Source organism: Arachis ipaensis, chromosome B9, assembly GCF_059453495.1.
Source record: "Arachis ipaensis isolate K30076 ecotype BB chromosome B9, ASM5945349v1, whole genome shotgun sequence".
Classification (NCBI taxonomy): domain Eukaryota; kingdom Viridiplantae; phylum Streptophyta; class Magnoliopsida; order Fabales; family Fabaceae; genus Arachis; species Arachis ipaensis.
This window is the reverse complement of record NC_142444.1, coordinates 132,493,739-132,521,415: the sequence shown is the minus strand read 5'-3', so window position 1 is coordinate 132,521,415 and position 27,677 is coordinate 132,493,739. Positions and strand designations below refer to the sequence as shown.

At 38.8% G+C, this 27,677-nt stretch overlaps 3 non-coding genes across 3 annotated transcripts; 2 read left to right on the top strand and 1 right to left on the bottom strand.

Annotated features, from left to right (window-relative positions):
* Positions 1-4,961: 4,961 nt before the first annotated feature.
* LOC148546373 (small nucleolar RNA R71) lies at positions 4,962-5,069 on the top strand. The gene has a single exon (XR_015900614.1). It is a non-coding gene; the product is annotated as a small nucleolar RNA R71 (small nucleolar RNA).
* An 8,123-nt stretch (positions 5,070-13,192) lies between these two features.
* Positions 13,193-13,300, bottom strand: LOC148546372 (small nucleolar RNA R71). Its single transcript, XR_015900759.1, has one exon. It is a non-coding gene; the product is annotated as a small nucleolar RNA R71 (small nucleolar RNA).
* A 12,346-nt stretch (positions 13,301-25,646) lies between these two features.
* Positions 25,647-25,754, top strand: LOC148546371 (small nucleolar RNA R71). The gene has a single exon (XR_015900273.1). It is a non-coding gene; the product is annotated as a small nucleolar RNA R71 (small nucleolar RNA).
* The last annotated feature ends 1,923 nt before the right edge of the window (positions 25,755-27,677 follow it).

Here is a 27,677-nt window from a genome sequence, read left to right as displayed (position 1 = left end):
TGAATCCTACTCGGAATACCACAGACAAGGTTTAGACTTTCCGGATTCTCTTGAATGCCGCCATCATTCTAGCTTACGCCACGAAGATTCTGGTTAGGAGATCTAAGAGATATTCATTCTATCTTATTTCATGTAGAACGGAAGTGTTTGTCAGGCACGAGTTCATAGGGGAGAATGGTGATGAGCGTCACACATAATCATCACCTTCATCACGTTCTTGGGTGCAAATGGATATCTTAGAAGCGAAATAAGATGAATTGAATAGAAAACAGAAGTACTTTGCATTAATCTTTGAGGAACAGCAGAGCTCCACACCTTAATCTATGGAGTGTAGAAACTCTACCGTTGAAAATACATAAGTGAAAGGTCCAGGCATGGCCGAGATGGCCAGCCCCCTAAAACGTGATCAATAGTCTCCTAAGGTGAACAATGGAATAAAACTGAGACCAAAGATGCCTAATACAATAGTAAAAGGTCCTATTTATAATAAACTAGCTACTAGGGTTTACATGAGTAAGTAATTGATGTATAAATCCACTTCCTGAGCCCACTTGGTGTGTGTTTGGGCTGAGCTTGAGTGTGGCACGTGTAAAGGTCCTCCTTGGAGTTGAACGCCAGTTTTAGTGCCAGTTTGGGCGTTCAACTCTGGTTTTGGCTCCTTTTCTAGCGCTGGACGCCAGATTTGGGCAGAAAGCTGGTGTTGAACGCCAGTTTATGTCATCTATTCTTGGCCAAAGTATGGACTATTATATATTTCTGGAAATCCCTAGATGTCTACTTTCCAACGCAATTGGAATCGCGCCATTTCGAGTTCTGTAGCTCCAGAAAATCCACTTTGAGTGCAGGGAGGTCAGAATCCAACAGCATCAGCAGTCCTTCTTCAACCTCTGAATCTGATTTCTGCTCAAGTCCCTCAATTTCAGCCAGAAAATACCTGAAATCACAGAAAAACACACAAACTCATAGTAAAGTCCAGAAATGTGAATTTAACATAAAAACTAATGAAAACATCCCTAAATGTAACTAGATCCTACTAAAAACATACTAAAAACAATGCCAAAAAGCGTATAAATTATCCGCTCATCACAACACCAAACTTAAATTGTTGCTTGTCCCCAAGCAACTGAAAATCAAATAGGATAAAAAGAAGAGAATATACTATAAATTCCAAACTATCAATGAAACATAGCTCCAATCATATGAGTGGGACTTATAGCTTTTTGCCTCTTGAATAGTTTTGGCATCTCACTTTATCCATTGAGGTTCAGAATGATTGGCATCTATAGGAACTTCTGATTTCGAATAGTGTTATTGATTCTCCTAGTTCAGTATGATGATTCTTGAACACAGCTTCTTTATGAGTCTTGGCCGTGGCCCTAAGCACTTTGTTTTCCAGTATTACTACCGGATACATAAATGCCACAGACACATAATTGGGTGAACCTTTTCAGATTGTGACTCAGCTTTGCTAAAGTCCCCAATTAGAGGTGTCCAGGGTTCTTAAGCACACTCTTTTTTTTTTTTTTTTTTTTTTTTTGCTTTGGACCTTGACTTTAACCGCTCAGTTTCAAGTTTTCACTTGACACCTACACGCCACAAGCACATGGTTAGGGACAGCTTGGTTTAGCCGCTTAGACCAGGATTTTATTCCTTTAGGCCCTCCTATCCACTGATGCTCAAAGCCTTGGGATCCTTTTTATTTCCCTTGCCTTTTGGTTTTAAGGGTTATTGGTTTTTTCTGCTTGTTTTTTTCTTTTTCTTTCTATATTTTTTTTTTTGCCTATTTTTTTTTCTTTTCTTTTTTTTTTCTGCAAGCTTTGTTCTTTGCTGCTTTTTCTTGCTTCAAGAATCATTTTTATGATTTTTCAGATTATCAAATAACATGTCTCCTAGTCATCATTCTTTCAAGAGCCAACATATTTAACATTCTTAAACAACAACTTCAAAAGACATATGCACTGTTCAAGCATACATTCAGAAAACAAGAAGCATTGTCACCACATCAATATAATTAAGCTAAGTTCAAGGATAAAATCGAAACTCATGTACTTCTTGTTCTTTTGAATTAAAATATTTTTCATTTAAGAGAGGTGATGGATTCATAGGACATTCATATCTTTAAGACAAAGTTACTAACTACTAATGATCATGTAATGAAGACACAAACACAGATAAGCACATAACATAGAAAATGAAAAACAGAAAAAGCAAGAACAAGGAATGAATCCACCTTAGTGATGGTGGCGTTTCCTTCTTGAGGAACCAATGATGTCCTTGAGCTCTTCTATGTCTCTTCCTTGTCTTTGCTGCTCCTCCTTCATTGCTTTTAGATCTTCTCTGATTTCATGAAGGATGATGGAGTGCTCTTGATGTTCCACCCTTAGTTGCTTCCAATAATTGTGTGGAAGAAAATGTATCCCCTGAGGTATCTCAGGGATCTCTTGATTTGCAGTCAAATGTTCTACCACTGAGCTATAGACCCTTGATGGAAGCTTTTATCTTCCCTTTCCTCTTTCTAGAGGCTTCTCTGGCCTTAGGTGCCATCAATGGTTATGGAAAAAATAAAACAAAAAAAAAGCTATGCTTTTTACCACACCAAACTTAGAATGTTGCTCGCCCTTGAGCAAAAGAAGAAGGAATAGAAGAAGAAGAAGATATGGAGGAGATAGAGGGATGTGTGTATGGATGTGAGTGGTGGATGGAAAATAGAAGGGATGGTCATGAATGGGGAGATAGAGGGTGAGGTGGGTGGGGATCCTGTGAGATTCACAGATCCTGAGATGATCCTGTGGGTCCACAGATCCTGAGATGATCCTGTGGGGTCCACAGATCTTGAGGTGTCAAGGCATTTACATCCCTGCACCAATTTAGGCATGCAAAATGCCCTTGCACACACCTCTGGGCGTTCAGCGCCAGGTTGGTGCCCATTTTGGGCGTTCAACGCCCATTTGTTGCCATTTCTGGCGTTGAACGCCAGAACCATGCTTGTTCTGGGCGTTCAGCGCCAGGATGTTGCCCATTTTGGGCGTTCAGCGCCAGAACCATGCTCTGTTCTGGCGTTTGAACGCCAGGTAGATGCTCCTCCAGGGTGTGATTTTTCTTCTGCTATTTTTGATTCCATTTTTAATTTTTATATTTATTTTGTGACTCCACATGATCATGAACCTACAAAGACATATAACTAAGAAAAATATAGTTAGATAAATAAAAATTGGGTTGCCTCCCAACAAGCGCTTCTTTAATGTCAATAGCTTGACAGTGGGCTCTCATGGAGCCTCACAGATGTGCAGAGCTTTGTTGAGACTCTCCAACACCAAACTTAGAGTTTGGATATGGGAGTTCAACACCAAACTTAGAGTTTGGTTGTGACCTCCCAACACCAAACTTAGAGTTTGACTGTGGGGGCTTTGGTTGACTCTGCTTTGAGAGAAGCTTTTTCTGCTTCCTCTCCATGGTTGCGGAGGGAGATCCTTGAGTTTTAAACACAAGGGAGTCCTCATTCCATTGAAGGACTATTTCACCTCTGTCAACATCAATCACAGCTCTTGCTGTGGCCAGGAAAGGTCTTCCTAGGATGATGGATTCATCCTCTTCCTTTCCAGTATCCAGGACTATGAAATCAGCAGGGATGTAAAGGCCTTCAACCTTTACTAACACGTCCTCTACTTGTCCATAAGCCTGTTTTCTTAAACTGTCTGCCATCTCTAATGAAATTTTAGCAGCTTGTACCCCATAGATTCCCAGTTTCTCTATTACAGAGAGGGGCATGAGGTTTATCCCTGAACCAAGGTCACACAGAGCCTTAAAGATCATGGTGCCTATGGTACAGGGTATTATGAACTTTCCAGGATCCTGTCTCTTCTGAGGCAATGTCAGTTGATCCAGATCACTTAGTTCACTGATGAACAAGGGAGGTTCAACTTCCCAAGTATCAATGCCAAATAATTTGGCATTCAGCTTCATGATTGCACCAAGAAACTTGGCAGTTTGCTCTTCAGTAACATCCTCATTCTCTTCAGAAGAGGAATACTCATCAGAGCTCATGAAGGGCATAAGGAGGTTCAATGGAATCTCTATGGTCTCTAGATGAGCCTCAGAGTCCTTTAGTTCCTCAGAGAGAAGCTCCTTATTGGTCACTGGACGTCCCAGGAGGTCTTCCTCCTTGGGATTCATGTCCTCCTCTCCCTCATTGGGTTCGGCCATGGTGCTTATGTCAATGGCCTTGCACTCTCCTTTTGGGTTCTCTTCTGTATTGCTTGGGAGAGTACTGGGAGGGATTTCAGTGATCCTTTTACTCAGCTGGCCCACTTGTGCTTCCAAATTTCTAATGGAAGACCTTGTTTCATTCATGAAGCTCACAGTGGCCTTGGATAGATCAGAGACTAGATTTGCTAAATTAGAAGCATTTTGTTCAGAGTTCTCTGTCTGTTGCTGAGTGGATGATGAAAAAGGTTTCTTATTGTTAAACCTGTTTCTTCCACCATTATTAAAGCCTTGTTGAGGCTTTTGATCCTTCCATGAGAAATTTGGATGATTTCTCCATGATGAGTTATAGGTGTTTCCATAAGGTTCACCTAAGTAATTCACCTCTGCTATTGCAGGGTTCTCAGGATCATAAGCTTCTTCTTCATGAGAAGCCTCTTGAGTACTGTTGGATACAGCTTGCATTCCATGCAGACTCTGAGAGATCATATTGACTTGCTGAATCAATATTTTATTCTGAGCCAATATGGCATTCAGAGTATCAATTTCAAGAACTCCCTTCTTCATAGGCGTCCCATTACTCACAGGATTCCTTTCGGAAGTGTACATGAACTGGTTATTAGCAACCATGTCAATGAGTTCTTGAGCTTCTGTAGGCGTTTCTTTAGGTGAATGGATCCACCTGCAGAAGTGTCCAGTGACATCTTTGATAGCTCAGATAAACCATCATAGAATATATCCAGGATGATCCATTCTGAAAGCATGTCAGAAGGACACTTTTTGGTCAACTGTTTGTATCTTTCCCAATCTTCATAGAGGGATTCACCTTCTTTCTGTTTGAAAGTTTGAACATCAACTCTAAGCTTGCTCAGCTTTTGAGGAGGAAAGAACTTGGCTAAGAAAGCCGTGACCAGCTTTTCCCAAGAGTTCAGGCTATCTTTAGGTTGAGAGTCCAATCTTATTCTAGCTCTGTCTCTTACAGCAAAAGGGAAAAGCATGAGCCTGTAGACTTCAGGATCTACTCCATTAGTCTTAACAGTATCACAGATCTGCAAGAATTCAGTTAAGAACTGAAGAGGATCTTCAGATGGAAGTCCATGAAACTTGCAGTTCTGCTGCATCAGAGAAACTAATTGAGGTTTCAGCTCAAAGTTGTTTGCTCCAATGGCAGGAATGGAGATGCTTCTTCCATGTAAATTGGAATTTGGTGCAGTAAAGTCACCAAGCATTCTCCTTGCATTATTATTATTTTCGGCTGCCATGTCCTCTTCCTGTTTGAAAATTTCTGACAGGTGCTTGCTGGATAGTTGTAATTTACTTGTCCTTGCTCCTGCTCAAATGAAAAAGAGGGACAGAAAAATAATAATAATAGGGGTCCTTTTTACCACAGTATAGAGGTCCCTGTGTGAATAGAAGAAAAGAAGGAGATGAGAGAGAAAGAGAATTTTCGAAAATAATTTTTGAAAAAGGGTAGTAATTTTTCGAAAATAATTTTTGAAAAATGTTAAAAAAAATTTTTTTTTTCGAAAATTAAAATAAAAATTAAAATAATTAGTTAATTAAAAAAAATTTTTGAAAAAGAGGGGAGATATTTTCGAAAATTAGAGAGAGAGAGTTAGTTAGGTGGTTTTGAAAAAGATAAGAAACAAACAAAAAGTTAGTTAGTTGGTTGAAACAAATTTGAAAATCAATTTTGAAAAGATAAGGAGATAGGAGGTTAGAGAAGATATTTTAGAATCAAATTTTGAAAAAGATAAGATAAGAAGATATTTTTGAAAAGATATGATTGAAATTTGTTTTGAAAAAAGATTTGATTTTTAAAAATCACAATTAATGACTTGATTCACAAGAAATTACAAGATATGATTCTAGAACTCAAAGTTTGAATCTTTCTTAACAAGTAAGTAACAAACTTGAAATTTTTTGAATCAAAACATTAATTGTTATTGTTATTTTCGAAAATTTGATATAAAAATAAGAAAAAGATTTTTGAAAAATATTTTTATAATTTTCGAAAATAACTAAGAAGTTTGAAAAAGATTTGATTTTTGAAAAAGATTTTAAAAAAGATAAGATTTTCAAATTGAAAATTTGATTTGACTCATAAGAAACAACTTGATTTTAAAAATTTTTGAAAAAGTCAATCCAAATTTTCGAATTTGATGAGAGAGGAAAACATGAAATTATGCAATGCATGAGAATTTTAGATCAAAACATGTGATGCATGCAAGAATGCTATGAATGCCAAAATGAACACCAAGAACACTTTGAATGTCAAGCTGAACACCAAGAACATATTTTTGAAAAATTTTTAATGCAAGGAAAACATGCAAGACACCAAACTTAGAATTCTTTAACGCTTAGACACTAAGAATCCAAGAATACATATGAGAAACAAGAAAAGACACAAAACATACAAATGCAAAGATCAAACAAGAAGACTTACCAAGAATAACTTGAAGATCATGAAGAACACTATGAATGCATGAATTTTCGAAAAATGCAAGATGCACATGCAATTGACACCAAACTTATAACATGACTCAAGACTCAAACAAGAACACAAAAAAAATATTTTTTTGATTTTTATGATTTTCTAATTTTTTTTGTATTTTTCGAAAATATTTGGGAAAAAGGAAGCAATGAATTCATAGTCCTCAATCAAAATCCTGGGAATTAGACAAGGCTTAATAGCCGGCCAAGCTAAAACATGTTATATGAAACACTAGAATTCATTGTTAAAAATTTTGAAGAAAAATATATTTTTGAAAACATTTTTTTTTTTTGAAAACAAGTGAGAAATTTTTGAAAGGTTTTTGAAAATTTTTTGAAAGGAAAACAAAAAGAAAATTACCTAATCTGAGCAACAAGATGAACCGTCAGTTGTCCAAACTCAAACAATCCCCGGCAACGGCACCAAAAACTTGGTGTTGTTGCCGGGATTGGGATCTCAGACGATTCTTGGCGCCAAACAAGAACAATTAAGTCCCCGGCAACGGCGCCAAAAACTTGGTGCACGAAATTGTGATGTCCAGGCTCGAACAATCCCTGGCAACGTGAGCAACTTGGTACGCGTAATCGTGATTACACTTTAATTATGTAAAATTCATGGCTCTTTCTTTCCCTAGCAATGGCGCCAAGAACATGGTGCCAATACCATGGTTCACAACTTCGATACAACTAACCAGCAAGTGCACTGGGTCGTCCAAGTAATACCTTACGTGAGTAAGGGTCGAATCCCACGGAGATTGTTGGTATGAAGCAAGCTATGGTCACCTTGTAAATCTCAGTCCGGCGGATATAAAATAATTATGGAGTTTTCGAATAATAAATAATAGAATAGGGATAGAAATACTTATGTAATTCATTGGTGAGAGTTTCAGATAAGCGAATGGAGATGCTTTCGTTCCTCTGAACCTCTGCTTTCCTGCTATCTTCATCCAATCAGTCTTACTCCTTTCCATGGCTGGCTTTATGCAAGGGCATCACCGTTGTCAGTGGCTACATCCCCTCCTCTCAGTGAATAATATGCTCACGCACCCTGTCACGGCACGGCTATTCATCTGTCGGTTCTCGATCATGCTGGAATAGGATTCACCCTCCTTTTGCGTCTGTCACTAACGCCCAACAATCGCGAGTTTGAAGCTCGTCACAGTCATTCAATCATTGAATCCTACTCGGAATACCACAGACAAGGTTTAGACTTTCCGGATTCTCTTGAATTCCGCCATCATTCTAGCTTACGCCACGAAGATTCTGGTTAGGAGATCTAAGAGATATTTTTTCTAACTTATTTCATGTAGAACGGAAGTGTTTGTCAGGCACGTGTTCATAGGGGAGAATGGTGATGAGCGTCACACATAATCATCACCTTCATCACGTTCTTGGGTGCGAATGGATATCTTAGAAGCGAAATAAGATGAATTGAATAGAAAACAGAAGTACTTTGCATTAATCTTTGAGGAACAGCAGAGCTCCACACCTTAATCTATGGAGTGTAGAAACTCTACCGTTGAAAATACATAAGTGAAAGGTCCAGGCATGGCCGAGATGGCCAGCCCCCTAAAACGTGATCAATAGTCTCCTAAGGTGAACAATGGATTAAAACTGAGACCAAAGATGCCTAATACAATAGTAAAAGGTCCTATTTATAATAAACTAGCTACTAGGGTTTACATGAGTAAGTAATTGATGTATAAATCCACTTCCTGGGCCCACTTGGTGTGTGTTTGGGCTGAGCTTGAGTGTGGCACGTGTAGAGGTCCTCCTTGGAGTTGAACGCCAGTTTTAGTGCCAGTTTGGGCGTTCAACTCTGGTTTTGCCTCCTTTTCTGGCGCTGGACGCCAGATTTGGGCAGAAAGCTGGCGTTGAACGCCAGTTTACGTCGTCTATTCTTGGCCAACGTATGAACTATTATATATTTCTGGAAAGCCCTGGATGTCTACTTTCCAACGCAATTGGAAGCGCGCCATTTCGAGTTCTGTAGCTCCAAAAAATCCACTTTGAGTGCAGGGAGGTCAGAATCCAACAGCATCAGCAGTCCTTCTTCAACCTCTGAATCTGATTTCTGCTCAAGTCCCTCAATTTCAGCCAGAAAATACCTGAAATCACAGAAAAACATACAAACTCATAGTAAAGTCCAGAAATGTGAATTTAACAGAAAAACTAATGAAAACATCCCTAAAAGTAACTAGATCCTACTAAAAACATACTAAAAACAATGCCAAAAATAATGTGATGAGCGGATAATTTATACGCTTTTTGGCATTGTTTTTAGTATGTTTTTAGTAGGATCTAGTTACTTTTAGGGATGTTTTCATTAGTTTTTATGTTAAATTCACATTTCTGGACTTTACTATGAGTTTGTATATTTTTCTGTGATTTCAGGTATTTTCTGGCTGAAATTGAGGGACTTGAGCAGAAATCAGATTCAGAGGTTGAAGAAGGACTGCTGCTGCTGTTAGATTCTGACCTCCCTGCACTCAAAGTGGATTTTCTGGAGCTACAGAACTCGAAATGGCGCGATTCCAATTGCGTTGGAAAGTAGACATCCAGGGCTTTCCAGCAATATATAATAGTCTATACTTTGGCCAAGAATAGATGACGTAAACTGGCGTTCAACGCCAGCTCTCTGCCCAAATCTGGCGTCCAGCGCCAGAAAAGGAGCCAAAACCAGAGTTGAACGCCCAAACTGGCACAAAAACTGGCGTTCAACTCCAAGAAGGACCTCAACACGTGCAACACTCAGGCTCAGCTCAAACACACACCAAGTGGGCCCAGGAAGTGGATTTATGCATCAATTACCTACTCATGTAAACCCTAGTGACTAGTTTATTATAAATAGGACCTCTTACTATTGTATTAGACATCTTTGGTCTCAGTTTTAATCCATTGTTCATCTTAGGAGACTATTGATCACGTTTTAGGGGGCTGGCCATCTCGTCCATGCCTGGACCTTCACTTATGTATTTTCATACGGTAGAGTTTCTACACTCCATAGATTAAGGTGTGGAGCTCTGCTGTTCCTCAAAGATTAATGCAAAGTACTACTGTTTTCTATTCAATTCATCTTATTTCGCTTCTAAGATATCCATTCGCACCCAAGAACGTGATGAAGGTGATGATTATGTGTGACGCTCATCACTATTCTTCCCTATGAACACGTGCCTGACAAACACTTCCGTTCTACTTGAATTAAGCTAGAATGAATATCTCTTAGATCTCTTAATCAGAATCTTCGTGGCGTACGCTAGAATGATGGCGGCATTCAAGAGAATCTGGAAAGTCTAAACCTTGTCTGTGGTATTCCGAGTAGGATTCAATGATTGAATGACTGTGACGAGCTCCTAACTCGCGATTGCAGGGCGTTAGTGACAGACGCAAAAGGATAGTAAATCCTATTCCAGCATGATCGAGAACCGACAGATGAATAGCCGTGCCGTGACAGGGTGCGTGAGCATATTATTCACTGAGAGGATAAGATGAAGCCATTGGCAAGGGTGATGCCTCCAGACGATTAGCCGTGCCGTGACAGGGCATTGGATCATTTTCCCGAGAGATGACCGAAAGTAGCCATTGACAGTGGTGATGTATCACATAAAGCCAGCCATGGAAAGGAGTAAGACTGATTGGATGAAGATAGCAGGAAAGCAGAGGTTCAGAGGAACGAAAAGCATCTCCATTCGCTTATCTGAAATTCCCCCCAATGATTTACATAAGTACCTCTATCCCTATTCTATTATTTATTATTCGAAAACTCCATAATTATTTTATATCCGCCTGACTGAGATTTACAAGGTGACCATAGCTTGCTTCATACCAACAATCTCCGTGGGATTCGACCCTTACTCACGTAAGGTATTACTTGGACGACCTAGTGCACTTGCTGGTTAGTTGTATCGAAGTTGTGACAAATTATGAATGTGTAATCACGATTACACATACCAAGTTGCTCACGTGCCAGGAATAGTTTGAGCCTAGACATCACAATTTCGTGCACCAAGTTTTTGGCGCCGTTGCCGGGGATTGTTCGAGTTTGGACAACTGACGGTTCATCTTGTTGCTCAGATTAGGTAATTTTCTTTTTGTTTTCTTTTAAAAAAATTTTTCAAAAACATTTCAAAATTTTCTCCTTTGTTTTCGAAAAAAAATAATATAAAAATGTTTCCAAAAATTTTATTCAGAATTTTTAAGAATGAATTCTAGTGTTTCATGAAGCATGTGAAGCCTGGCTGGCTGCAAAGCCATGTCTAAATTCTTTTGGACTGAGGCTTCCACTCATAAGTATATGAAGTTGGATGAAATATCAGCTATTGTATACATGAGAGGTATCTATGTTTGCTGAAGCTTGGCTGGCCATTGGCCATGTCTAGTGTTTTGGACCGGAGCTTTCATTGAAAGCTTGGCTGGCTAGTGAGCCATGTCTAATTTCTGGACTGAAGCTTTAGACTAAGAATGCAAGATTCCTGGAATTCATGTTAAAAATTTTGGAATCCTTATTTTTTTCTTTTTCATATAATTTTCGAAAAAAAATACAAAAAAATTAGAAAATCATAAAAATCAAAAAAATATTTTTCATGTTTCTTGTTTGAGTCTTGAGTCACATTATAAGTTTGGTGTCAATTGCATATGCATCTTGCATTTTTTTCGAAAAAATTCATGCATTCATAGTGTTCTTCATGATCTTCAAGTTGTTCTTGGTTAGTCTTCTTGTTTGATCTTGATGTTTTTCTTGTTTTGCATCTTTTGTTGTTTTTCATATGCATTTTTCGTTTATTAGAGTCTAAACATGAAAGATTTCTAAGTTTGGTGTCTTACATGTTTTCTTTGCATCAAAAGTTTTTCAAAATTATGTTCTTGATGTTCATCATGACATTCAAAGTGTTCTTGGTGTTCATCTTGACATTCATAGCATTCTTGCATACATCACATGTTTTGATCTAAAATCCTCATGCATTGCATCATTTTTCTTGTTTTTCTTTCTCTTCATTAAAAATTCAAAAAAAAAATAAAAAAAAAATATCTTTCCCTTTTTCTCTCCTCAAATTCGAAAATTTGGATTGACTTTTTCAAAAATTTTTAAAATCAAGTTGTTTCTTATGAGTCAAATCAAATTTTCAATTTGAAAATCTTATCTTTTTTCAAAATCTTTTTTTTCAAAAATCAAATCTTTTTCAAAATTCTTAGTTATTTTCGAAAATTCCAAAAATATTTTTCAAAAATCTTTTTCTTATTTTTATATCAAATTTTCGAAAATAACAATAACAACTAATGTTTTGATTCAAAAATTTCAAGTTTGTTACTTGCTTGTTAAGAAAGATTCAAACTTTAAGTTCTAGAATCATATCTTGTGATTTCTTGTGAATCAAGTCATTAATTGTGATTTTAAAAATCAAATCTTTTTCAAAACTAATTTCAATCATATCTTTTCAAAAATATCTTCTTATCTTATCTTTTTCAAAATATCTTTTCTAACCACCTATCTTCTTATCTTTTCAAAATTGATTTTCAAAATTTGTTTCAACTAACTAACTAACTTTTTGTTTGTTTCTTAACTTTTTCAAAACTACCTAACTAACTCTCTCTCTCTCTAATTTTCGAAAATATCTTCCCTCTTTTTCAAAAATTTCTTTTTAATTAACTAATTATTCTTATTTTTTATTTTTGATTTTAAAAATTTTCGAAAATTACTAACATTTTTCGAAAATCATTTTCGAAAATCACTAACTCTTTTTCAAAAAAATATTTTCGAAAATTCTCCCTCTCCCATCTCATTCTATTTATTCATTTATATCCTAACATCTCATCTCACATATCTAGCCTCCTCACAGTTGTGTTTCTTCCATTATATTACATTCTTTGTCTCCCCCTCTTCTTCTACTCACACAGGGATCCCTATACTGTGGTATAAAGGATCTCTATTATTATTATTTTTCTGTGCCTTCTTCTTTGTCATATGAGCAGGAGCAAGGATAAGAACATTCTTGTTGAAGCAGATCCAGAACCTGAAAGGACTCTGAAAAAGAAACTAAGAGAAGCTAAAATACAACAATCCAGAGATAACCTTTCAGAAATTTTCGAACAGGAAGAGGAGATGGCAGCCAAAAATAATAATAATGTAAGGAAGATGCTTGGTGACTTTACTGCACCTAATTCCAATTTACATGGAAGAAGCATCTCTATTCCTGCCATTGGAGCAAACAACTTTGAGCTGAAACCTCAATTAGTTTCTCTGATGCAGCAGAACTGCAAGTTTCATGGACTTCCATCTGAAGATCCTTTTCAGTTCTTAACTGAATTCTTGCAGATATGTGATACTGTTAAGACTAATGGAGTAGATCCTGAAGTCTACAGGCTCATGCTTTTCCCATTTGCTGTAAGAGACAGAGCTAGATTATGGTTGGATTCTCAACCCAAAGACAGCCTGAACTCTTGGGATAAGCTGGTCACGGCTTTCTTAGCCAAGTACTTTCCTCCTCAAAAGCTGAGCAAGCTTAGAGCTGATGTTCAAACCTTCAGACAGAAAGAAGGTGAATCCCTCTATGAAGCTTGGGAAAGATACAAACAGTTGACCAAAAAGTGTCCTTCTGACATGCTTTCAGAATGGACCATCCTGGATATATTCTATGATGGTTTATCTGAGCTATCAAAGATGTCACTGGACACTTCTGCAGGTGGATCCATTCACCTAAAGAAAACGCCTGCAGAAGCTCAAAAACTCATTGACATGGTTGCTAATAACCAGTTCATGTACACTTCTGAAAGGAATCCTGTGAGTAATGGGACGCCTATGAAGAAGGGAGTTCTTAAAGTTGATACTCTGAATGCCATATTGGCTCAGAATAAAATATTGACTCAGCAAGTCAATATGATCTCTCAGAGTCTGCATGGAATGCAAGCTGCATCCAACAGTACTCAAGAGGCTTCTCATGAAGAAGAAGCTTATGATCCTGAGAACCCTACAATAGCAGAGGTAAATTACTTAGGTGAACCTTATGGAAACACCTATAACTCATCATGGAGAAATCATCCAAATTTCTCATGGAAGGATCAAAAGCCTCAACAAGGCTTTAACAATGGTGGAAGAAACAGGTTTAGCAATAGCAAGCCTTTTCCATCATCCACTCAGCAACAGACAGAGAACTCTGAACAAAATACTTCTAATTTAGCAAATTTAGTCTCTGATCTATCTAAGGCCACTGTAAGTTTCATGAATGAAACAAGGTCTTCCATTAGAAATTTGGAAGCACAAGTGGGCCAGCTGAGTAAAAGGATCACTGAAATCCCTCCCAGTACTCTCCCAAGCAATACAGAAGAGAATCCAAAAGGAGAGTGCAAGGCCATTGACATAAGCAAAATGGCCGAACCCAATGAGGGAGAGGAGGACGTGAATCCCAAGGAGGAAGACCTCCTGGGACGTCTAGTGATCAATAAGGAGCTTCCCTCTGAGGAACCAAAGGACTCTGAGGCTCATCTAGAGACCATAGAGATTCCATTGAACCTCCTTATGCCCTTCATGAGCTCTGATGAGTATTCCTCTTCTGAAGAGAATGAGGATGTTACTGAAGAGCAAACTGCCAAGTTTCTTGGTGCAATCATGAAGCTAAATGCCAAATTATTTGGCATTGATACTTGGGAAGTTGAACCTCCCTTGTTCATTAATGAACTAAGTGATCTGGATCAACTGACATTGCCTTAGAAGAGACAGGATCCTGGGAAGTTCATAATACCTTGTACCATAGGCACCATGATCTTTAAGGCTCTATGTGACCTTGGTTCAGGAATAAACCTCATGCCCCTCTCTGTAATAGAGAAACTGGGAATCTATGGGGTGCAAGCTGCTAAAATCTCATTAGAGATGGCAGACAATTCAAGAAAACAGGCATATGGACAAGTAGAGGACGTGTTAGTAAAGGTTGAAGGCCTTTACATCCCTGCTGATTTCATAGTCCTGGATACTGGAAAGGAAGAGGATGAATCCATCATCCTAGGAAGACCTTTCCTGGCCACAGCAAGAGCTGTGATTGATGTTGACAGAGGTGAAATAGTCCTTCAATGGAATGAGGACTCCCTTGTGTTTAAAACTCAAGGATCTCCCTCTGCAACCATGGAGAGGAAGCAGAAAAAACTTCTCTCAAAACAGAGTCAACCAGAGCCCCCACAGTCAAACTCTAAGTTTGGTGTTGGGAGGCCACAACCAAACTCTAAGTTTGGTGTTGAACTCCCATATCCAAACTCTAAGTTTGGTGTTGGAGAGTCTCAACAAAGCTCTGCATATCTGTGAGGCTCCATGAGAGCCCACTGTCAAGCTATTGACATTAAAGAAGCGCTTGTTGGGAGGCAACCCAATCTTTATTTATCTAACTATATTCTTCTTAGTTATATGTCTTTATAGGTTCATGATCATGTGGAGTCACAAAATAAATATAAAAATTGAAAACGGAATCAAAAACAGCAGAAGAAAAATCACACCCTGGAGGAGCATCTGTTTGGCGTTCAGCGCCAGAACAGAGCATGGTGCTGGCGCTGAATGCCCAAAATGGGCAGCTTCTGGGCGCTGAACGCCAGAACAGGCATGGTTCTGGCGTTCAACGCCAGAAATGGCACACAAATGGGCGCTGAACGCCCAAAATGGCCACCAACCTGGCGCTGAACGCCCAGAGTTGGGTACAAAGGCATTTTTACATACCTAATGGGTGCAGGGATGTAAATCCTTGAACACCTCAGGATCTGTGGACCCCACAGGATCCACTCATGATCTGTGGATCCCACAGGATCTGTGGACCCCACAGGATCCCCACCTACCTCCACTCACTTCTTCTCACCACTCTCTTTCACACAACCCCATAAACACTCTTCCCCAAAAACCCTTCACCAATCACCTCAAACTCTCTTCCCCATCACCTCTTCACCACTCACATCCATCCACTCTTCCCCATAAACCTACCTCATAAACTCCACCTACCTTCAAAATTCAAAACCAATTTCCCACCCAAACCCACCCATATGGCCGAACCTTAACCCCCCCTCCCTTCCTATATAAAGCCCTCCATTCTTCTTCAAATTCACACAACACACCCCTCTACACTCTTCTTGGCCGAAACCACATCTCCCTCTCCCTCTCCATATTTCTTCTTCTTCTTCTTCTATTATTTTGTTTATTGCTCGAAGGCGAGCAATATTCTAAGTTTGGTGTGGTAAAAGCATAGCTTTTTTGTTTTTCCATTACCATTGATGGCACCTAAGACCGGAGAATCCTCTAGAAAGGGGAAAGGGAAGACAAAAGCTTCCACATCCGAGTCATGGGAGATGGAAAGGTTCATCTCCAAAGCCCATCAAGACCACTTCTATGATGTTGTAGCCAAGAAGAAGGTGATCCCCGAGGTCCCTTTCAAACTCAAAAGAAATGAGTATCCGGAGATCCGACATGAAATTCAAAGAAGAGGTTAGGAAGTTCTAACAAATCCCATCCAACAAGTCGGCATCCTAATGGTTCAAGAGTTCTATGCTAATGCATGGATCACCAAGAACTATGATCAAAGTAAGAACCCGGATCCAAGGAACTATGTTACAATGGTTCGGGAGAAATACTTAGATTTTAGTCCGGAGAATGTGAGGTTGGCGTTTAACTTGCCCATGATGCAAGGAGATGAACGCCCCTACACTAGAAGGGTCAACTTTAATCAAAGGTTGGACCAAGTCCTTATGGACATATGTGTAGAAGGAGCTCAATGGAAGATTGACTCCAAAGGCAAGCCGGTTCAACTAAGAAGATTGGACCTCAAGCCTGTAGCTAGAGGATGGTTAGAGTTCATTCAATGTTCAATCATTCCCACTAGCAACCGGTCTGAAGTTACTATAGACCGGGCCATCATGATCCATAGCATCATGATTGGAGAAGAGGTGGAAGTTCATGAGATTATATCTCAAGAACTCTACAAGGTGGCTAACAAGTCCTCCACTATGGCAAGGTTAGCCTTTCCTCACCTCATTTGCCACCTATGCAATTCAGCTGGGATTGACATAGAGGGAGATATCCTCATTAAAGAGGACAAGCCCATCACTAAGAAAAAGATGGAGCAAGCAAGAGAGCCCATTCATGGAGCTCAAGAGGCGTATGAAGCTCATCACCATGAGATCCCGGAAATGCCTCAAATGCACTTTCCTCCACAAAACTATTGGGAGCAAATCAACACCTCCCTAGGAGAATTGAGTTCCAATATGGGACAACTAAGGGTGGAACATCAAGAGCACTCCATCATGCTTCATGAAATAAGAGAAGATCAAAAAGCAATGAGGGAGGAGCAACAAAGACAAGGAAGAGACATAGAAGAGCTCAAGGACATCATTGGTTCCTCAAGAAGGAAACGCCACCATCACTAAGGTGGATTCATTCCTTGTTCTTATTTCTTCTGTTTTTCGTTTTCTATGTTATGTGCTTATCTATGTTTGTGTCTTCATTACATGATCATTAGTAGTCGTAACTATGTCTTAAAGTTATGAATGTCCTATGAATCCATCACCTCTCTTAAATGAAAAAAAATGTTTTAATTCAAAAGAACAAGAAGTACATGAGTTTCGAATTTATCCTTGAACTTAGTTTAATTATATTGATGTGGTGACAATGCTTCTTGTTTTCTGAATGTATGCTTGAACAGTGCATATGTCTTTTGAAGTTGTTGTTTGAGAATGTTAAATATGTTGGCTCTTGAAAGAATGATGACTAGGAGACATGTTATTTGATAATCTGAAAAATCATAAAAATGATTCTTGAAGCAAGAAAAAGCAGCAAAGAACAAAGCTTGCAGAAAAAAAAATAGGCGAAAAAAATAGAAAAAAAAAAAAGAAAGAAAAAGCAAGCAGAAAAAGCCAAAAGCTCTTAAAACCAAGAGGCAAGAGCAAAAAGCCAATAAACCCTTAAAACCCAAAGGCAAGGACAAATAAAAAGGATCCCAAGGCTTTGAGCATCAGTGGATAGGAGGGCCTAAAGGAATAAAATCCTGGTCTAAGCGGCTAAACCAAGCTGTCCCTAACCATGTGCTTGTGGCGTGTAGGTGTCAAGTGAAAACTTGAGACTGAGCGGTTAAAGTCAAGGTCCAAAGCAAAAAAAGAGTGTGCTTAAGAACCCTGGACACCTCCAATTGGGGACTTTAGCAAAGTTGAGTCACAATCTGAAAAGGTTCACCCAATTATGTGTCTGTGGCATTTATGTATCCGGTAGGTAATACTGGAAAACAAAGTGCTTAGGGCCACGGCCAAGACTCATAAAGAAGCTGTGTTCAAGAATCATCATACTGAACTAGGAGAGTCAATAACACTATTCGAAATCTGAAGTTCCTATAGATGCCAATCATTCTGAACCTCAATGGATAAAGTGAGATGCCAAAACTATTCAAGAGGCAAAAAGCTATAAGTCCCGCTCATATGATTGAAGCTCTGTTTCATTGATAGTTTGGAATTTATAGTATATTCTCTTCTTTTTATCCTATTTGATTTTCAGTTGCTTGGGGACAAGCAACAATTTAAGTTTGGTGTTGTGATGAGCGGATAATTTATACGCTTTTTGACATTGTTTTTAGTATGTTTTTAGTAGGATCTAGTTACTTTTAGGGATGTTTTCATTAGTTTTTATGTTAAATTCACATTTCTGGACTTTACTATGAGTTTGTGTGTTTTTCTGTGATTTCAGGTATTTTCTGGCTGAAATTGAGGGACTTGAGCAGAAATCAGATTCAGAGGTTGAAGAAAGACTACTGATGCTGTTAGATTCTGACCTCCCTGCACTCAAAGTGGATTTTCTGGAGCTACAGAACTCGAAATGGCGCGATTCCAATTGCGTTGGAAAGTAGACATCCAGGGCTTTCCAGCAATATATAATAGTCCATACTTTGGCCAAGAATAGATGACGTAAACTGGTGTTCAACGCCAGCTCTCTGCCCAAATCTGGCGTCCAGCGCCAGAAAAGGAGCCAAAACCAGAGTTGAACGCCCAAACTGGCACAAAAACTGGCGTTCAACTCCAAGAAGGACCTCTACATGTGAAACACTCAGGCTCAGCCCAAACACACACCAAGTGGGCCCAGGAAGTGGATTTATGCATCAATTACCTACTCATGTAAACCCTAGTGACTAGTTTATTATAAATAGGACCTCTTACTATTGTATTAGACATCTTTGGTCTCAGTTTTAATCTTTTGATCATCTTAGGAGACTATTGATCACGTTTTAGGGGGCTGGCCATCTCGGCCATGCCTGGACCTTTCACTTATGTATTTTCAACGGTAGAGTTTCTACACTCCATAGATTAAGGTGTGGAGCTCTGCTGTTCCTCAAAGATTAATGCAAAGTACTACTGTTTTCTATTCAATTCATCTTATTTCGCTTCTAAGATATCCATTCGCACCCAAGAACGTGATGAAGGTGATGATTATGTGTGACGCTCATCATCCTTCTCCTTTATGAATGCGTGCCTGACAAACACTTCTGTTCTACATGAAATAAGCTAGAATGAATATCTCTTAGATCTCCCAACCAGAATCTTCGTGGCGTAAGCTAGAATGATGGCAGCATTCAAGAGAATCCGGAAGGTCTAAACCTTGTCTGTGGTATTCCGAGTAGGATTCAATGATTGAATAACTGTGACGAGCTCCTAACTCGCGATTGCAGGGCGTTAGTGACAGACGCAAAAGGATAGTAAATCCTATTCCAGCATGATCGAGAACCGACAGATGAATAGCCGTGCCGTGACAGGGTGCGTGAGCATATTATTCACTGAGAGGATAAGATGAAGCCATTGGCAAGGGTGATGCCTCCAGACGATTAGCCGTGCCGTGACAGGGCATTGGATCATTTTCCCGAGAGATGACCGAAAGTAGCCATTGACAGTGGTAATGTATCACATAAAGCCAGCCATGGAAAGGAGTAAGACTGATTGGATGAAGATAGCAGGAAAGCAGAGGTTCAGAGGAACGAAAAGCATCTCCACTCGCTTATCTGAAATTCCTATTCTATTAATTAATATTCGAAAACACCATTATCAATTTATATCTGCCTGACTGAGATTTGCAAGGTGACCATAGCTTGCTTCATACCAACAATCTCCGTGGGATTCGACCCTTACTCACGTAAGGTATCACTTGGACGACCCAGTGCACTTGCTGGTTAGTTGTATCGAAGTTGTGACAAATTATGAATGTGTAATCACGATTACGCGTACCAAGTTGCTCACGTGCCAGGAATAGTTTGAGCCTGGACATCACAATTTCGTGCACCAAGTTTTTGTGTAATCACACTTTTCAAGAGATGCCAAAACTATTCAAGAGGCAAAAAGATTCGTGATAGTATCTCAAAGTATTCTTGGTGAATTATTCTGCCAAAAACTTGGTGCACGAAATTGTGATGTCCAGGCTCAAACTATTCCTAGCACGTGAGCAACTTGGTATGCGTAATCGTGATTACACATTCATAATTTGTCACAACTTTGATACAACTAACCAGCAAGTGCACTGGGTCGTCCAAGTAATACCTTACGTGAGTAAGGGTCGAATCCCACGGAGATTGTTGGTATGAAGCAAGCTATGGTCACCTTGTAAATCTCAGTCAGGCGGATATAAAATAATTATGGAGTTTTCGAATAACAAATAATAGAATAGGGATAGAGGTACTTATGTAAATCATTGGTGGGAATTTCAGATAAGCGAATGGAGATGCTTTTCGTTCCTCTGAACCTCTGCTTTCCTGCTATCTTCATCCAATCAGTCTTACTCCTTTCCATGGCTGGCTTTATGTGATACATCATCACTGTCAATGGCTACTTTCGGTCATCTCTCGGGAAAATGATCCAATGCCCTGTCACGGCACGGCTAATCGTCTGGAGGCATCACCCTTGCCAATGGCTTCATCTTATCCTCTCAGTGAATAATATGCTCACGCACCCTGTCACGGCACGACTATTCATCTGTCGGTTCTCGATCATGCTGGAATAGGATTTACTATCCTTTTGCGTCTGTCACTAACGCCCTGCAATCGCGAGTTAGGAGCTCGTCACAGTCATTCAATCATTGAATCCTACTCGGAATACCACAGACAAGGTTTAGACTTTCCGGATTCTCTTGAATGCCGCCATCATTCTAGCGTACGCCACGAAGATTCTGATTAAGATATCTAAGAGATATTCATTCTAGCTTAATTCAAGTAGAACGGAAGTGTTTGTCAGGCACGTGTTCATAGGGGAGAATGGTGATGAGCGTCACACATAATCATCACCTTCATCATGTTTTTGGGTGCGAATGGATATCTTAGAAGTGAAGTAAGATGAATTGAATAGAAAACAGTAGTACTTTGCATTAATCTTTGAGGAACAGCAGAGCTCCACACCTTAATCTATGGAGTGTAGAAACTCTACCGTATGAAAATACATAAGTGAAGGTCCAGGCATGGCCGAGATGGCCAGCCCCCTAAAACGTGATAAATAGTCTCCTAAGATGAACAATGGATTAAAACTGAGACCAAAGATGTCTAATACAATAGTAAGAGGTCCTATTTATAATAAACTAGTCACTAGGGTTTACATGAGTAGGTAATTGATGCATAAATCCACTTCCTGGGCCCACTTGGTGTGTGTTTGGGCTGAGCCTGAGTGTTGCACGTGTAGAGGTCCTTCTTGGAGTTGAACGCCAGTTTTTGTGCCAGTTTGGGCGTTCAACTCTGGTTTTGGCTCCTTTTCTGGCGCTGGACGCCAGATTTGGGCAGAGAGCTGGTGTTGAACGCCAGTTTACGTCGTCTATTCTTGGCCAAAGTATGGACTATTATATATTGATGGAAAGCCCTGGATGTCTTCTTTCCAACGCAATTAGAATCGCGTCATTTCGATATCTGTAGCTCCAAAAAATCCACTTTGAGTGCAGGGAGGTCAGAATCTAACAGCATCAGCAGTCCTTCTTCAACCTCTGAATCTGATTTCTGCTCAAGTCCCTCAATTTCAGCCAGAAAATACCTGAAATCACAGAAAAACACACAAACTCATAGTAAAGTCCAGAAATGTGAATTTAACATAAAAACTAATGAAAACATCCCTAAAAGTAACTAGATCCTACTAAAAACATACTAAAAACAATGCCAAAAAGCGTATAAATTATCCGCTCATCACAACACCAAACTTAAATTGTTGCTTGTCCCCAAGCAACTGAAAATCAAATAGGATAAAAAGAAGAGAATATACTATAAATTCCAAACTATCAATGAAACATAGCTTCAATCATATGAGCGGGACTTATAGCTTTTTGCCTCTTGAATAGTTTTGGCATCTCACTTTATCCATTGAGGTTCAGAATGATTGGCATCTATAGGAACTTCAGATTTCGAATAGTGTTATTGACTCTCCTAGTTCAGTATGATGATTCTTGAACACAGCTTCTTTATGAGTCTTGGCCGTGGCCCTAAGCACTTTGTTTTCCAGTATTACCACCGGATACATAAATGCCACAGACACATAACTGGGTGAACCTTTTCAGACTGTGACTCAGCTTTGCTAAAGTCCCCAATTAGAGGTGTCCAGGGTTCTTAAGTACACTCTTTTTTTTGCTTTGGACCTTGACTTTAACCGCTCAGTCTCAAGTTTTCACTTGACACCTACACGCCACAAGCACATGGTTAGGGACAGCTTGGTTTAGCCGCTTAGACCAGGATTTTATTCCTTTAGGCCCTCCTATCCACTGATGCTCAAAGCCTTGGGATCCTTTTTATTTGCCCTTGCCTTTTGGTTTTAAGGGTTATTGGCTTTTTCTGCTTGCTTTTTCTTTTTCTTTCTATTTTTTTTATTTTTTTCGCCCTTTTTTTTTTCTGCAAGCTTTGTTCTTTGCTGCTTTTTCTTGCTTCAAGAATCATTTTTATGATTTTTAAGATTATCAAATAACATGTCTCCTAGTCATCATTCTTTCAAGAGCCAACATATTTAACATTCTTAAACAACAACTTCAAAAGACATATGCACTGTTCAAGCATACATTCAGAAAACAAGAAGCATTGTCACCACATCAATATAATTAAGCTAAGTTCAAGGATAAATTCGAAACTCATGTACTTCTTATTCTTTTGAATTAAAACATTTTTCATTTAAGAGAGGTGATGGATTCATAGGACATTTATAACTTTAAGACAAAGTTACTACTACTAATGATCATGTAATGAAGACACAAACATAGATGAGCACATAACATAGAAAAAAGAAAAACAGAAGAAATAAGAACAAGGAATGAATCCACCTTAGTGATGGTGGCGTTTCCTTCTTGAGGAACCAATGATGTCCTTGAGCTCTTCTATGTCTCTTCCTTGTCTTTGTTGCTCCTCCTTCATTGCTTTTAGATCTTCTCTGATTTCATGAAGGATGATGGAGTGCTCTTGTTGTTCCACCCTTAGTTGCTTCCAATAATTGTGTGGAAGAAAATGTATCCCCTGAGGTATCTCAGGGATCTCTTGATTTGCAGTCAAATGTTCTACCACTGAGCTATAGACCCTTGATGGAAGCTTTTGTCTTCCCTTTCCTCTTTTTAGAGGTTTCTCTGGCCTTAGGTGCCATCAATGGTTATGGAAAAAAACAAAAAAAAGCTATGCTTTTACCACACCAAACTTAGAATGTTGCTCGCCCTCAAGCAAAAGAAGAAAGAATAGAAGAATAAGAAGAAGATATGGAGGAGATGGATGGGAGTGTGTATTTGGCCATATGGGTGGGATTGGGTGGGAGAGAGATGTTGAATTTTTAAGGTAGTGGGTGTATGTATGTGAGTGGAAAACAGAAGGGATGATCATGAATGGAAAGAGAGATGATGAGGTAGGTGGAGATCCTGTGGGGTCCACAGATCCTGAGATGTCAAGGCATTTACATCCCTGCACCAATTTAGGCATGTAAAATGCCCTTGCACACAACTCTGGGCGTTCAGCGCCAGGTTGGTGCCCATTTTGGGCGTTCAACGCCCATTTGCTGCCATTTCTAGCGTTGAACGCCAGAACCATGCTTGTTCTGGGCGTTCAGTGCCAGAACCATGCTCTGTTCTGGCGTTTGAACGCCAGACAGATGCTCCTTCAGGGTGTGATTTTTCTTCTGCTGTTTTTGATTCCGTTTTTGATTTCTTTGTTTATTTTGTGACTCCACATGATCATGAACCTATAAAGACATATAACTAAGAAAAATATAGTTAGATAAATAAACATTGGGTTGCCTCCCAACAAGCGCTTCTTTAATGTCAATAGCTTAACAGTGGGCTCTCATGGAGCCTCACAGATGTGCAGAGCTTTGTTGAGACTCTCCAACACCAAACTTAGAGTTTGGATATGGGAGTTCAACACCAAACTTAGAGTTTGGTTGTGGCCTCCCAACACCAAACTTAGAGTTTGACTGTGGGGGCTCTGGTTGACTCTGCTTTGAGAGAAGCTTTTTCTGCTTCCTCTCCATGGTTGCAGAGGGAGATCCTTGAGTTTTAAACACAAGGGAGTCCTCATTCCTTCACCTCTGTCAACATCAATCACAGCTCTTGCTGTGGCCAGGAAAGGTCTTCCTATGATGATGGATTCATCCTCTTCCTTTCCAGTATCCAGGACTATGAAATCAGCAGGGATGTAAAGGCCTTCAACCTTTACTAACACGTCCTCTACTTGTCCATAAGCCTGTTTTCTTGAACTGTCTGCCATCTCTAATGAGATTTTAGCAGCTTGCACCCCATAGATTCCCAGTTTCTCTATTACAGAGAGGGGCATGAGGTTTATTCCTGAACCAAGGTCACACAAAGCCTTAAAGATCATGGTGCCTATGGTACAAGGTATTATGAACATTCCAGGATCCTGTCTCTTCTGAGGCAATATCAGTTGATCCAGATCACTTAGTTCATTGATGAACAAGGGAGGTTCAACTTCCCAAGTATCAATGCCAAATAATTTGGCATTCAGCTTCATGATTGCACCAAGAAACTTGGCAGTTTGCTCTTCAGTAACATCCTCATTCTCTTCAGAAGAGGAATACTCATCAGAGCTCATGAAGGGCATAAGGAGGTTCAATGGAATCTCTATGGTCTCTAGATGAGCCTCAGAGTCCTTTGGTTCCTCAGAGGGAAGCTCCTTATTGATCACTGGACGTCCCAGGAGGTCTTCCTCCTTGGGATTCACGTCCTCCTCTCCCTCATTGGGTTCGGCCATTTTGGTTATGTCAATGGCCTTGCACTCTCCTTTTGGATTTTCTTCTGTATTGCTTGGGAGAGTACTAGGAGGGATTTCAGTGATCCTTTTACTCAGCTGGCCCACTTGTGCTTCCAGATTTCTAATGGAAGACCTTGTTTCATTCATGAAACTTACAGTGGCCTTAGATAGATCAGAGACTAGATTTGCTAAATTAGAAGCATTTTCTTCAGAGTTCTCTGTCTGTTGCTGAGTGGATGATGGAAAAGGTTTATTATTGTTAAACCTGTTTCTTCCACCATTATTAAAGCCTTGTTGAGGCTTTTGATCCTTCCATGAGAAATTTGGATGATTTCTCCATGATGAGTTATAGGTGTTTCCATAAGGTTCACCTAAATAATTTACCTCTGCTATTGCAGGGTTCTCAGGATCATAAGCTTCCTCTTCATAAGAAGCCTCTTGAGTACTGTTGGATGCAGCTTGCATTCCATTCAGACTCTGAGAAATCATATTGACTTGCTGAGTCAATATTTTGTTCTGAGCCAATATGGCATTCAGAGTATCAACTTCAAGAACTCCCTTCTTCATAGGCGTCCCATTACTCACAGGATTCCTTTCAGAAGTGTACATGAACTGGTTATTAGCAACCATGTCAATGAGTTCTTGAGCTTCTGCAGGCGTTTTCTTTAGGTGAATGGATCCACCTGCAGAAGTGTCCAGTGACATTTTTGATAGATCAGATAAACCATCATAGAATATATCCAGGATGGTCCATTCTGAAAGCATGTCAGAAGGACACTTTTTGGTCAACTGTTTGTATCTTTCCCAAGCTTCATAGAGGGATTCACCTTCTTTCTGTCAAAAGGTTTGAACATCAGCTCTAAGCTTGCTCAGCTTTTGAGGAGGAAAGTACTTGGCTAAGAAAGCCGTGACCAGCTTATCCCAAGAGTTCAGGTTGTCTTTGGGTTGAGAATCCAACCATAATCTAGCTCTGTCTCTTACAGCAAAAGGGAAAAGCATGAGCCTGTAGACTTCAGGATCTACTCCATTAGTCTTAACAGTATCACATATCTGCAAGAATTTAGTTAAGAACTGAAAAGGATCTTCAGATGGAAGTCCATGAAACTTGCAGTTCTGCTGCATCAGAGAAACTAATTGAGGTTTCAGCTCAAAGTTGTTTGCTCCAATGGCAGGAATGGAGATGCTTCTTCCATGTAAATTGGAATTAGGTGCAGTAAAGTCACCAAGCATCTTCCTTACATTATTATTATTTTCGGCTGCCATCTCCTCTTCCTGTTCGAAAATTTCTGAAAGGTTATCTCTGGATTGTTGTATTTTAGCTTCTCTTAGTTTTCTCTTCAGAGTCCTTTCAGGTTCTGGATCTGCTTCCACAAGAATGTTCTTATCCTTGCTCCTGCTCATATGACAAAGAAGAAGGCACAGAAAAATAATAATAATAATATGGATCCTTTATACCACAGTATAGGGATCCCTGTGTGAGTAGAAGAAGAGGGGGAGACAAAGAATGTAATATAATGGAAGAAACACAACTGTGAGGATTGCAGAGATGTGAGATGAGATGTTAGGATATGAATGAATAAATAGAATAAGATGGGGGAGGGATAATTTTCGAAAATTTTTTGAAAAAGAGTTAGTGATTTTTGAAAATAGTTTTTGAAAAATTGTTAGTATTTTTTTTTTTCGAAAAATTTTTAAAATTAAAAATAAAAATAAGAATAATTAGTTAATTAAAAAGAAATTTTTGAAAAAGAGGGAAGATATTTTCGAAAATTAGAGAGAGAGAGTTAGTTAGGTAGTTTTGAAAAAGTTAAGAAACAAACAAAAAGTTAGTTAGTTAGTTAAAACAAATTTTGAAAAGATAAGAAGTTAGGAGGTTAGAAAAGATATTTTGAAAAGATATGATTGAAATTAGTTTTGAAAAAGATTTGATTTTTAAAATCTCAATTAATGACTTGATTCATAAGAAATCACAAGATATGATTCTAGAACTTAAAGTTTGAATCTTTCTTAACAAGCAAGTAACAAACTTCAAATTTTTGAATCAAAACATTAATTGTTATTGTTATTTTCGAAAATTTGTGATAAAAATAAAAAAGATTTTTGAAAAATATTTTTGGAATTTTCGAAAATAACTAAGAATTTTGAAAAAGATTTGATTTTTGAAAAAGATTTTGAAAAAGATAAGATTTTCAAATTGAAAATTTGATTTGACTCATAAGAAACAGCTTGATTTTAAAAATTTTTGAAAAAGTCAATCCAAATTTTCGAATTTGATGAGAGAAAATGGGAAAGATATTTTTTTGATTTTTTGAAATTTTTATGATGAGAGAGAAAAACACTAAAGAGATGCAATGCATGAAATTTTTGGATCAAAACTTGTGATGCATGCAAGAATGCTATGAATGTCAAGATGAACACCAAGAACACTATGAATGTCAAGATGAATATCATAGACACAATTTTGAAAAATTTTTAATGCAAAGAAAACATGCAAGACACCAAACTTAGAATTCTTTAATGCTTAGACACTAAGAATTCAAGAATGCATATGAAAAACATGAAAAGACACAAAACAAAAAATCATCAAGATCAAACAAGAACACATAAGTTTTTGGCGCCGTTACCGGGGATTGTTCGAGTTTGGACAACTGACGGTTCATCTTGTTGCTCAGATTAGGTAATTTTCTTTTTGTTTTCTTTCCAAAAAATTTTTCAAAAACATTTCAAAATTTTCTCCTTTGTTTTCGAAAAAAAAAATAATATAAAAATGTTTCCAAAAATTTTATTCAG